Source organism: Salvelinus sp. IW2-2015, unplaced genomic scaffold (assembly GCF_002910315.2).
Source record: "Salvelinus sp. IW2-2015 unplaced genomic scaffold, ASM291031v2 Un_scaffold2255, whole genome shotgun sequence".
Classification (NCBI taxonomy): domain Eukaryota; kingdom Metazoa; phylum Chordata; class Actinopteri; order Salmoniformes; family Salmonidae; genus Salvelinus; species Salvelinus sp. IW2-2015.
In genome coordinates, this window is record NW_019943584.1 from 22,375 (window position 1) to 33,384 (window position 11,010).

The 11,010-nt window shown below is 44.3% G+C and overlaps 1 pseudogene; it reads left to right on the forward strand.

Annotated features, from left to right (window-relative positions):
- LOC139025096 (protein eva-1 homolog C-like) overlaps window positions 1–11,010 on the forward strand; it is a 21,089-nt pseudogene that overhangs the window by 6,204 nt on the left and 3,875 nt on the right.

Below are 11,010 nucleotides of genomic sequence, written 5' to 3' on the forward strand. Positions count from 1 at the left end.
TGTGGTGAATGGTAATAATGATAGGTGGGTGGTGATGGTAATTATGTAGGTAGGTGGTGGGTGATGGTAATAATGATAGGTGGTGTGGTGATGGTAATATATGATAGGTGGTGTGGTGATGGTAATAATGATAGATGGTGTGGTGGATGGTAATAATGAAGGGTGTGTGGTGATGGTAATAATGATAGGTGGTGTGGTGATGGTAATATGATAGGTGGTGTGGTGATGTAATATGATAGGTGGTGTGGTGATGGTAATAATGATGGTGGGTGTGGTTGATGGTAATAATGATAGGTGGTGTGGTGATGTGTAATAATGATAGGTGGTGTGGTGATGGTAATAATGAATGGTGGGTAGTGTGTGATGGTAATAATGATAGTGGTGGTGGTGATGGTAATAATGATAGGTGGTGTGGTGATGGTAATAATGATAGGTGGTGTGGTGGATGTAATAATGATAGTGTGTGGTGGTGATGGTAATTGATAGGTGGTGTGGTGATGGTAATAATGAATAGGTGTGTGGTGGTGATGGTAATAATGATAGGTGGTGTGGGATGGTAAATGATAGGTGGTGTGGTGGTGATGGTAATAATGATAGGTGGTGTGGTGATGGTAATAATATAGGATGGTGTGGTGGTGATGGTAATAATGATAGGTGGTGTGGTGGTGATGGTAATAATGATAGGTGGTGTGGTGGATGGTAATAATGATAGGTGGTGTGGTGATGGTAATAATGATAGTGGTGTGGTGATGTAATATGATAAGGTGGTGTGGTGATGGTAATAATGATAGGTGTGTGGGTGATGGTAATAATGATAGGTTGGTGTGGTGATGGTATGATAGGTGTGGTGTGATGGTAATAATGAATAGGTGTGGTGGATGGTAATGAAATGATAGGTGGTGTGGTGTGGTAATATGATAGGTTGGTGTGGTGATGGTAATAATGATAGGTGGTGTGGTGATGGTAATAATGATAGGTGGTGTGGTGATGGTAATAATGATAGGTGGTGTGGTGAATGGGTAATAATGATAGGTGGTGTGGTGATGGAATAATGATAGGTGGTGTGGTGAATGGTATAATGATAGGTGGTGTGGTGATGGTAATAATGTAGGTGGTGGTGGTGATGTAATAATGATAGGTGGTGTGGGTGATGGTAATTAATGATAGGTGGTGGTGATGGTAATAATGATAGGTGGTGGTGGTGATGGTAATAATGATAGGTGGTGTGGTGATGGTATAATGATAGGTGTGTGGTGGTGATGGTAATAATGATAGGTGGTGTGGTGATGGTAATAGATAGGTGGTGTGGTGATGGTAATAATGATAGGTGGTGTGGTGATGGTAATAATGAATAGGTGGTGTGGTGATGGTAATATGATAGGTGGTGTGGTGATGTAATAATGATAGGGTGGGTGGTGATGGTAATAATGATAGGTGGTTCTCTCTGTCTCTCTCTGTCTCTCTCTCTCTGTGTCTCTCTGTCTCTCTGTCTCTATCTCTCTCTCTCTCTCTCTCTCTGTGTGTTGATGTAGAGTGTTTGAATCACAATGCGGTTCACACGCTGTCACAGAGCTGCTACAGCAAACAGAGGTGTGTTGTCGCCGTAGACAACCAGACCTTCAGAGACCCCTGCTACCCTGGAACCAGGAAGTACCTGACTGTACTCTACTCCTGTGGTAGGGAAATACCTCTATGGTCTTACAATATAATATAACTAATATAATATAACTAATAGAATATAACTAATAGAATAGAACTAATAGAATAGAACTAATAGAATAGAACTAATAGAATATGACTAATAGAATAGAACTAATAGAATATGACTAATAGAATAGAACTAATAGAATATGGCTAATAGAATATAACTAATAGAATAGAACTAATAGAATAGAACTAATAGAATATGACTAATAGACCCTGCCACAGACGTCTCGTGTCTGAGCCGTTGAATTCGACTCCACTTCGTCTCTGTACTCACATTTCGCTTGTTTGATTGGCTTGCGGAGGGAATAACTACACTGTTTGTATTCGTCCATATTCCCAGTCACCTTTCCATGGTTAAATGCAGTGGTTCACCCTTTCAGTTTTGTGCGAATTCCGCCATCCATCCACGGTTTCTGGTTAGGGTAGGTTTTAATAGTCACAGTGGGAACAACATCTCCTATACACACTTCCTTATAAACTCAGTCACCGAATCAGCGTATACATCGATATTATTCTCTGAGGATCAGAGGCGAATACCCGGAACATGTCCCAGTCCGCGTGATCAAAACAATCTTGAAGCGTGGATTCCGATTGGTCAGACCAGCGTTGTCACATGCGCTGAATACAACAGGTGTCGACCTTACCGTGAAATGCTTACTAACAAGCCCTTAAGCAACAATGTAGTTTTAAGAAAAATAAGAGTTAAGAAAAATATTTACTAAATAAACTAAAGGAAAAAATAAAAGAGCAACAATAATAATAAACAAATAAATAAATAAAATAACAATAACGAGGCTATATACAGAGTCAATGTACCGAGTCAATGTGCGGAGGGTACAGGTTAGTCGAGGTAATGGAGGTAATATGTACATGTAGGTAGGGGTAAAGTGACTATGCATAGATGATAAACAGCAAGTAGCGGCGTAAAAAAAAGGGGGTGTCAATGTAAATAGTACGGTTCGCCATTTGATTAGCTGTTCAGGAGTCTTATAGCTTGGGGGTAGAAGCTATTAAGAAGCCTTTTGGACCTAGACTTGGTGCTCCGGTACCGCTTGCCGGGCCCTCCTCAGCCCTTCCTCTAACACCGCCTGGTATAGAGGTCCTGGATGGCAGGAAGCTTGGCCCCAGTGATGTACTGGGCCGTACGCACTACCCTCTGTAGCGCCTTGCGGTCGGAGGCCGAGCAGTTGCCATACCAGGCGGTGATGCAACCAGTCAGGATGCTCTCGATGGTGCAGCTGTAGAAATCTTTAAGGATTCGGGGACCCATGCCAAATCTTTTCAGTCTCCTGAGAGGGAATAGGCGTTGTCGTGCCCACTTCACGACTGTCTTGTTGTGTTTGGACCATGATAGTTTGTTGGTGATGTGGACGCCAAGGAAGTTGAAGCTCTCAACCTGCTCCACTACAGCCCCGTCGATGAGAATAGGGGCGAACTCGCCCCTCCTTTTCCTGTAGTCCACGATCATCTCCTTTGTCTTGATCACGCTGAGGGAGAGGTTGTTGTCCTGGCACCACACTTCCAGGTCTCTGACCTCCTCCCTATAGGCTGTCTCATCGTTTACGGTGATCATGCCTATCCCCGTTGTGTCGTTGGCAAAACTTAATGATGGTGTTGGAGTCGTGCTTGGCCACGCAGTCATGGGTGAACAGGGAGTACAGGGGGGGACTAAGTACGCACCCCTGAGGGGCCCCTGTGTTGAGGATCAGCATGGCAAATGTGTTGTTGCCTACCCTTACTACCTGGGGGCGGCCCGTTAGGAAGTCCAGGATCCAGATGCAGAGGGATGTGTTGAGTCCCAGGGTCCTTAGCCTAGTGATGAGCTTTGTGGGCACTATGGTGTTGAACGCTGATCTGTAGTCAATGAACAGCATTCTCACGTAGGTGTTCCTTTTGTCCAGGTGGGAAAAGGCCGTGTGAAGTGCAATAGAGATTGCATCATCTTTGGATCTTTTGGGGCGGTATGCAAATTMGAGTGGGTCTAGGATTTCTGGGATGATGTTGTTGATGTGAGCCATGACCAGTGTTTCAAAGCATTTCATGGCTACAGATGTGAGCGCTCTGGGGCAATAGTCATTTAGACAGGTTACCTTGGCATTCTTGGGCACAGGTACTATGGTGGTTTGCTTGAAACATGTAGGAATTACAGGATCAGGTAGAGGTTGAAAATGTCAGTGAAGACACTTGCCAACTGGTCAGTGCATGCTTTGAGTACACGTCCTGGTAGTCCGTCTGAATGTTAACCTGTTTAAAGGTCTTACTCGCAATCGGCAACAGAGACCGAGATCACACAGTTGTCCAGAACAGCTGGTGCTCTCATGCATGGTTCAGTGTTGCTTGCCTCGAAGCGAGCATAGAAGGCATTTAGCTTGTCTGGTAGGCTCACGTCARTGGGCAGCTCGCGGCTGAGTTTCCCTTTGTAATCCGTGACCGTTTGCAAGGGCTGCCACATTCGATGAGTCCTGTAGTCCTGTAATAACGCTTTGCCTGTTTGATGGCTCGTCTGAGGTCATAGTAGGATTCTTCTAAGTGTAATTGGCTATTCTAAGTACAATCGTTAAAAGAAAATTATTGTTATTCACGAAGCGTCTCGGAGTAGGAGTGCTGATGTAGGATCAGTTTTGCCTCTTACAGAGGCATTCGGAAAGTATTCAGACCCCTTCACTTTTTCCACATTCTGTTACGTTACACCATTCTAAAATTGATTAAATCGTTTTTTCCCTCAATCTACACACAATACCCCATAAAGACAAAGCATAAACAGGTTTTTAGACATRTTTTGTAAATGTATTAAATATATAAAATGGAAATATCACATTTCACATAAGTATTCAGACCCTTTACTCAATACTTTGTTGAAGCACCTTTGGCAGCGATTACAGCCTCAAGTCTTCTTGGGTATGATGCTACAAGCTTGGTGCACCTGTATTTGGGGAGTTTCTCTCATTCTTCTCTGCAGATCCTCTCAAGCTCTGTCAGGTTGAATGGGGAGCGTTGCTGCACAGCTATTTTCAGGTCTCTCCAGAGATGTTAGATTGGGTTCAAGACCGGGCTCTTATTGGGCCACTCAAGGACATACAGAGACTTGTCCCAAAGCCACTCCTGTGTTGTCTTGGCTGTGTGCTTAGGGTTGTTGTCCTGTTGGATGGTGAACCTTCACCCCAGTCTGAGGTCCTGAGCGCTCTGAAGCAGGTTTTCATCAAGGATCTTTCTGTACTTTGCTCCGTTCATCTTTCCCTCGATCCTGACTAGTCTCCCAGTCCCTGCCACTGAAAAACATCCCCACAGCATCATGCTGACACCACCATGCTTCCCCTTAGGGATGGTATTGGCCAGGTGATGAGCGGTGCCTGGTTTCCTCCAGACGTGACTCTTGGCATTCAGGCCAAAGAGTTCAATCTTGATTTCATCAGACCAGAGACTCTTGTTTCTCATGGTCTGAGAGTCCTTTAGGTGCCTTCTGGCAAACTCCAAGTGGGCTGTCATGTCTTTTACTGAGGAGTGACTTCCGTCTGGCCATTCTACCATAAAGGCCTGATTGGTGGAGTGCTGCAGAGATGGTTGTATTATCACCACAGAGGAACTCTGGAGCTCTGTCAGAGTGACCATCGGGTTCTTGGTCACCTCCCTGACCAAGGCCCTTCCCCCCCGATTGCTAAGTTTGTCCGGGAGGCCAGTTCTAGAAAGAGTCTTGGTGGTTCCAAACTCCATACTTTTAAGAATGATGGAGGTCACTGTGTTCTTGGGGACCTTCAATGCTGCAGACATTTTTTGGTACCCTTCCCCAAATCTGTGCCTCGACACAATCCTGTCTCTGAGCTCTACAGACAATTCCTTTGACCTCATGGCTTGGTTTTTTCTCTGACATGCACTGTCAACTGTGTGACCTTATATAGACAGGTGTGTGCCTTTCCAAATCATGTCTAATCAATTGAATTTAGCACAGATGGACTCCAATCAAGTTGTAGAAACATCTCAAGGATGATCAATGGAAACAGGATGCACCTGAGCTCAATATCTTAGCTTTTTAACTAGCTCATCAGTATGTTTAAATCCTTGTCAATCCAAATGGCCAGACATTTATAGGCGGGAACTTGATCGACTGGAGAACCATCCATCTGACATTTTTTTGTGAGAATCAGAGAACAACATATTTCATATAAATATAAACAATCGGAACTCAGGGGGGGCCGCAGTTGCTCGGGGGTCTGCAAATGTTTTAGAGTTAATTTCATTCGAGAAGGAGGCGATTCTACACATCATGGGGCGGAGAGAAGATTTAGCAATTTTATAACACGTTTCATGCAATTCTACTCATTTTGCCATGAGGACGGAGAGGAAAATGAGCTGTTTTACAGCTAATTTCTTGTAATTTTGCACATTTTGCCATAGGGTGTAGAGAAATATTTGCAGTTTTTAAGCTGATATAAGAGTGAGACTGACTAGCTAAATATTACCCTCGGCCGGGTAATAATCGACCATGATTATTACGTTTCGATAGCTGGCCGCTAGACTATCTTACCAATCAAAAAAACAAACATTTGTTGACATGGACTAGTTCAGTGACAGACATAACAAGACAAACTGCTGATCAACAACCACATTTAGGAATGTCATCTTGTGTATTGTACTATTCCACCTCGCAACAGGAAGTTGAGACCCTGACGAGTTCTTAATAAAACATTTAAAAAAGAAAATAGTCTTTATAAATAAGTCCCCAGGCATCAGACCCCAGACAGCACAAAGACAACAGAGAAAACACCAGGCTAGAAATAGACTGGGAGAATGGCATCTATAGTGCTCCGCCGACAGACACACTTCCTGTGGAGCTTCCTGTGATTGGACCAAATGCCAGGCCCTTTGTGTGGTCATCGGCTAACAGACATTGTCGTGCGAATGGTAATTGGATCAGGGCTTGTATTCATGAAGCTTCTCAGAGTTGGAGCGCTAATCTAGGACCAGGGCCGTATTCATAAAGTGTCTGAGTTGGAGTGCTGTGTGTGACCTGTCAGAGTCAATGAAACCGACCTGTCAGAGTCAATGAAACCGACCTGTCAGAATCAATGAAACGGACCTGTCAGAATCAATGAAATGGACCTGTCAGAGTCAATGAAACGGACCTGTCAGAGTCAATGAAACGGACCTGTCAGAGTCAATGAAACCGACCTGTCAGAGTCAATAAAACGGACCTGTCAGTCAATGAAACGGACCTGTCAGAGTCAATGAAACAGGACCTGTTAGGTCAGAAGACACTTCAGTAATGAAACGGACCTGTCAGAGTCAATTAGAAACGGACCTGTCAAAGTCATTTGAAACGGACCTGTCAGAGTCAATGAAACGGACCTGTCAGAGTCAATGAAACGGACCTGTAGTCAGAGGTCTCAATGAAACGGACCTGTCAGAGTCAATGAAACGGACCCTGTCAGAGTCAATGAAACGACCCTCTCAGAGTCAATGAACGGACCTGTCAGAGTCAATGAAACGGACCTGTCAGAGTCAAATGAAACGGACCTGTCAGAGTCAATGAAACCGACCTGTCAGATTCAATGAAACGGACCTGTCAATGAAAACCGAGACCTGTCAGATGTCAATGAAACGGACCTGTCAGAATCAATGAAACCGACCTGTCAGAGTCAATGAAACCGACCTGTCAGAATCAATGAAACGACCTGTCAGAGTCAATGAAACTGAACCTGTCAGAGTCAATGAAACGGACCTGTCAGAGTCAATGAAACGACCTGTCAGAGTCAATGAAAACGACCTGTCAGAGTCAATGAAACGGACCTGTCAGAGTCAATGAAAACCGACCTGTCAGAGTCAATAAAAACGACCTGTCAGAGTCAAATAACCGACCTGTCAGAGTCAATGAAACCGACCGTGTCAGATTCCAATGAAACGGACCTGTCAGATTCAATGAAACCGACCTGTCAGAGTCAATGAAACCGCCTGTCAGAGTCAATGAAACCGACCTGTCAGAGTCAATGAAACCGACCTGTCAGAGTCAATGAAACCGACCTGTCAGAGTCAAATGAACCGACCTGTCAATGAAAACGGACCTGTCAGTTCAATGAAAACGGACCTGTCAGATTCAATGAAACCGACCGTCAGAATCAATGAAACCGACCTGTCAGAGTCAATGAAAACCGACCTGTCAGAGTCAATGAAACCGACCTGTCAGATTCAATGAAACGGACCTGTCAGATTCAATGAAACCGACCTGTCAGAAGTCAATTGAAACCGACCTGTCAGAGTCAATGAAACCGACCTGTCAGAGTCAATGAAACCGACCTGTCAGAGTCAATGAAACCGACCTGTCAGAGTAATGAAACCGGACCTGTCAGAGTCAATGAAACCGACCGTCAATGAAACGGACCTGTAAGTTCAATGAAACGACCTGTCAGATTCAATGAAAACCGACCTGTCAGAATCAATGAAACCGACCTGTCAGAGTCAATGAAACCGACCTGTCAATGAAACGGACCTGTCAGATTCAATGAAACGGACCTGTCAGAGGCAATAAAACCGACCTGTCAGAGTCAATGAAACGGACCTGTCAGAGTCAATGAAACGGACCTGTCAGAATCAATGAAACCGACCTGTCAGAGGTAATGAAAACCGACCTGTCAGAGTCAATAAAACCGACCTGTCAGAGTCAATGAAACCGACCTGTCAGGTCAATGAAACCGACCTGTCATATTCAATGAAACCGACCTGTCAGATTCAATGAAACGGACCTGTCAGAGTCAATGAAACGGACCTGTCAGAATTCAATGAAACGGCCTGTCACATGCATATGAAACCCCTGTCAATGAAACGGTCTAGATCAAGAAACGGACCTGTCAGAATCAATGAAAACCGACCTGTCAGAGTCAATGAAACCGACCTGTCAGAATCAATGAAACTCGACCTGTCAAGTCAATCGAAACTGACCTGTCAGATCAATGAAACGGACCTGTCAGAGTCAATGGAAACTGACCTGTCAGAGTCAATGAAACCGACCTGTCAGAGTCAATGAAACCGACCTGTCAGAGTCAATAAACCGACCTGTCAGAGTCAATGAAACGACCTGTCAGAGTCAATAAGCACTGCAGATGTCAATGAAACGACCTGTCAAGATTCCAATGAAACCGACCTGTCAGAGTCAATGAAACCGACCTGTCAGAGTCAATGAAACCGACCTGTCAGAGTCAATGAAAACCGACCTGTCAGAGTCAATGAAACCGACCTGTCAGAATATTAACACACCTGTCGTAAGAAAACAGACCCTGTCAGATTCAATGAAACGGACCTGTCAGATTCAATGAAACCGACCTGTCGAATTCAATGAAACCGACCTGTCAGAGTCAATGAAACCGACCTGTAGAATCAATACTGAAACCGACCTGTCAGAGTCAATGAAACTGACCTGTCAGAGTCAATGAAACGGACTGTCAGAGTCAATGAAACCGACCTGTCAGAAGTCAATAAAACCGACCTGTCAGAGTCAATAAACGGACCTTGTTCAATGAACGACCTGTCAGATTAAATGCAACCGACCTGTCAGAATCAATGAAACCGACCTGTCAGAGTCAAGAAACCGACCTGTCAGATCAATGAAACGGACCTGTCAGATTCAATGAAACGGACCTGTCAGATTCAATGAAAACGACTGTCAGAATCAATGAAACCGACCTGTCAGAGTCAATGAAACCGACCTGTCAGAGTCAATGAAACCGACCTGTCAGAGTCAATGAAACCGACCTGTCAGAGTCAATGAAACCGACCTGTCAGAGTCAATGAAACCGACCTGTCAATGAAACGGACCTGTAAGATTCAATGAAACGGACCTGTCAGATTCAATGAAACCGACCTGTCAGAATAATGAAACCGACCTGTCAGAGTCAATGAAACCGACCTGTCAATGAAACGGACCTGTCAGATTCAATGAAACGGACCTGTCACAGTCAATAAAACCGACCTGCAGAGTCAATGAAACGGACCTGTCAGAGTCAATGAAACGGACCTGTCAGAATCAATGAAACCGAACCTGTCAGAGTTAATGAAACCGACCTGTCAGATCAATAAAACCGACCTGTCAGAGTCAATGAAACCACCTGTCAGAGTCAATAAAACGACCTGTCATATTCAATGAAAACCGACCTGTCAGATTCAATGAAACGGACCTGTCAGAGTCAATGAAACGGACCTGTCAGATCAATGAAACCGACCGTCAGATTCAATGAAACCGACCTTCAGGCATAGCATGAAACCGACCTGTCAGAGTCAATGAAACCAGACCTGTCAGAGTCATGAAACCACCTGTCAGATCAATGAAACCGACCTGTCAGAGTCAAGAACGACCTGTCGAATCGAAACCGGACCGTAAGATTCAATGAAACGGACCGTCAGATTCAATGAAACCGACCTGTTCAGAATCAATGAAACCGACCTGTCAGAGTCAATGAAACCGACCTGTCAATGAAACGGACCTGTCAGATTCAATGAAACGACCTGTCAGAGTCAATAAAACCGACCTGTCAGAAGTCAATGAAACGGACCTGTAGAGTCAATTGAAACGGACCTTCAGAATCAATGAAAACCGATGCCTGTCATTACAAACGAACCTCGTCAGAGTCAATAAAACCGACACTGCAGAGTTACAATGAAACACCCCTGTCAGAGTCAATGAAACCGACTGATAACGATTCCAATGAAACCGAACCTGTCGATCAAGAAACATTTCATGAACCTTGTTCAGAAGTCATGAACCGACCTGTCAGATATCAATGAAACCGACCTGTCAGAGTCAATGAAACGACCTGTCAGAGTCAATAAACCGACCTGTCAGAGTCAATGAAACCGACCCTGTCAGGAGTCAATAAAACGACCTGTCAGAGTCAATGAAACCGACCTGTCAGAGTCAATGAAACGGACCTGTCAGAGTCCAATAAAACCGACCTGTCAGAGTCAATGAAACCGACCTGTCAGAGTCAATGAACCGACCTGTCAGAGTCAATGAAACCGACCTGTCAGAGTCAATGAAACCGACCTGTCAGAGTCAATCAAACCGACCTGTCAGATTCATGAAACGATCAATGTTGTATGACTGAGTGGAATTTCTTTGAATTGCACTGAATTAAATTCTACTTCCCGTCACTCAAACTCAAATTCTACATCCTGTGGGTGTGGCCAATTCAATTAAAATTTCAACTCACAAGTTGAATAGGAGTAAATGATAAAATTATGAATTGAGCCCAACCCTGTTATTCACAAAACCTCTCAGAGTAGAAGGGCTGATCTAGGACCAGTTTTGCCTTTTAGAAT